Source organism: Corvus brachyrhynchos, unplaced genomic scaffold (genome assembly GCF_000691975.1).
Source record: "Corvus brachyrhynchos isolate BGI_N302 unplaced genomic scaffold, ASM69197v1 scaffold426, whole genome shotgun sequence".
In the NCBI taxonomy this organism is placed as follows: domain Eukaryota; kingdom Metazoa; phylum Chordata; class Aves; order Passeriformes; family Corvidae; genus Corvus; species Corvus brachyrhynchos.
Genome location: NW_008238653.1, coordinates 324,164 through 326,704, shown reverse-complemented (window position 1 = coordinate 326,704; position 2,541 = coordinate 324,164). Strand labels below are relative to the sequence as shown.

The 2,541-nt window shown below is 52.5% G+C and overlaps 1 protein-coding gene across 1 annotated transcript in view; it reads left to right on the top strand.

Moving 5' to 3' along the window:
* MAP4 (microtubule associated protein 4) overlaps window positions 1-2,541 on the top strand; it is a 120,832-nt gene that overhangs the window by 48,711 nt on the left and 69,580 nt on the right. The gene's annotated exons all lie outside the window — the stretch shown is intronic.

The following is a 2,541-nucleotide window of genomic DNA, read 5'->3' as shown; positions in this document are numbered from 1 at the left end:
GTGCCTGGCTGTGGATTGAAATATTCCCTGCCAAGGATGTGCAGAAGGCTTGTGGCTTTAGGAAACAGGAGAACTGCCTTAGTTGTACCACTTGGCTGAGAAAAACCAAGCAAAAAGCCCAAGCAGGGACACCTCCCACTGTCCCAGGCTGCTCCCAGCCCCAATGTCCAGCCTGGCCTTGGGCACTGCCAGGGATCCAGGGGCAGCCCCAGCTGCTCTGGGCACCCTGTGCCAGGACCTCCCTGCCCTTCCAGGGAACAATTCCTTCCCAATCTCCCATCCATCCCTGCCCTCTGGCAGTGGGAAGCCATTCCCTGGCTCCTGTCCCTCCATGCCTTGTCCCCAGTCCCTCTCCAGCTCCCAGTGCTGTGGAAATAAGTCTTTAGTGAGTCTTCTGTTTAAAAATAGAGCTTCAGGTGCCTCTGTTATTAAAAGATGAGGGGTCTGTCGAGGGTGGTTCTGGATGGGGGTCTGGCGAGGTGGGAGCTGTGCTGTCCCATGGTCTGGGATGCTGAGGGATAAATCCGAGCTGTGCTGAGGATTACTCACTTCCGGAGCAGCTGACATTCCCAGCGGGAAGCAGGAGCAGCAGAACAAACATGGAGCAATTAGAGCAGAGGGTGGGAGGTGGGAGCTCTGTGCACCTCCGTGGTTCCGCCTCCCAGCTGATGACAGAGCACTCGCTGCCTGCCGGAAAATTCCCTCTGGGAAGGAGAAGTAAGGAAGGGAAAATGCTGCACAAGAAACTGTAGCAACTGCATTTTTTTTTTACAAGGGAAAGGATGAACCTTGTGTTGAACTTTCAAGTTACTGACTTTGCATCTCTGAAGTTTGGAGATACGGGTTCTGACAGTCGTACGCACAGAGCCCTTTTAGCATTCGGGATTATGTAACCGCATGGGATTTCAGAGGGAGAGCAGTGAAACCCTTCTGGAGCTGTCAGCACCCTCTGAAGTGCCCTGCAGTTTCTTGAGGGCTCTTAATAGAGTCCTGATCTTCTTCTTCCCATCCAATTCAGTGGTGGAATTTAATTTGCTTCTCATTGCAGGGACTTTGGAGTGCCGGGACAAGGGGAATGGCTTCCCACTGCCAGAGGGCAGGGATGGATGGGATACTGGGAAGGAATTGTTCCCTGGGAGGGTGGCCCGGCCAAGAGCAGCGGTGGCTGCCCCTGGATCCCTGGCAGTGCCCAAGGCCAGACTGGACAGTGGGGCTTGGAGCAGCCTGGGACAGTGGGAGGTTGGAATGAAATGATCTTGAAGGTCCCTTCCAGCCCAAACCATTCTGACATTCTATGAAGTTGAAGTATTTTGTGTAACCTCAGCCAGTTTTGGGCTCAGCACTGGCCCCTGGGAGTTAAACTTTGCAAACCCTGAGGTATCTCCTTCTCCAAAACTGAATCTGAAGAGCCTGTGAAGGCTCAGGAGGCTGGAAGGAACCTCTGACATCCTAAGCATGACACCTTTGCCCAGAGCAGGGAAAGCAGACTCTGCTCGTGCTCTGCTCAGCTGGGTTTGGAGCTATCCCCAGGGCTGGACACCCCACAGCCTCTCTGGCCAACCTGCCCAGTGTCCAGTCCCCTCAGATTTCAGTTTTCAATAAAACGGAGTTGCTGCATTTCAGTTTGACAAGAGGGAAGGGAGGGGGTAACCAGCTTTGACAGCTCTGCTCTGGGTGAACTGTCCTCCGTCAGGGCTGCCAGCTTAGTGCTTTAGATACTCTTTAAATGCAAAAACTTCTTGGAATCTTGAGCTCTTATCCTCTTGGATAAAAATGTGCAACCTCCCTTTGGGTGGCTGGGTGACATCTTCTTCCATGTAGTTCCTGTCTGTGCTTATCCCTTAGATTTGGGGATTAGTGAAGCTTGTCTGCAAAACTCACTCACAGGGATTTTCAGACCCTTCACTCTGAACTGAACTAGACAATATTTCATTTTACAAGATGATGAGACTGATGATAAAATATTGAGGGGATATATTTAAGATACTCCCTGTTTGCTCCAAAGCCAGCAGGCACAAAGGGAGCCTGAGCATCTTGGGGGAGGTACCCTGCGACCTTTCAGGTGAGGATTTTGCCTCCCTTACCCTAAATAATGTCTGGAAATAATGTCCCGAGCAAGGGAAGGAGACCCTGGAATGTCTTGGCTGCCTGTCAGGGTTTTTACCTGATGCTCCAGGTAGGTCTCATCCTGTACAACACCACTGAGCAGCAGATTGAAGGAGTGTGTGCCTGAAAATGAGATGGGACATGCAGGCAAAGGTCCCATGAACCCCTCGGATGGGAATCAGAATTGCTCCTGGTAGTGACTGTCCTGAGCACAGGCAGTTCCTCACACAGGCACCAAGAGCTCCCAAAACAAGTCTAAATCTCGTGTAGAATCCTTAAAGCGTCCAGTCTGGAGAAGAGAAGGCTCCAGGGAGAGCTCAGAGCCCCTTGCAGGGCCTAAAGGGGCTCCAGGAGAGCTGCAGAGGGACTGGGGACAAGGATGGAGGGACAGGAGCCAGGGAATGGCTTTCCCGTGCCAGAGGGGAGGGCCGGGCG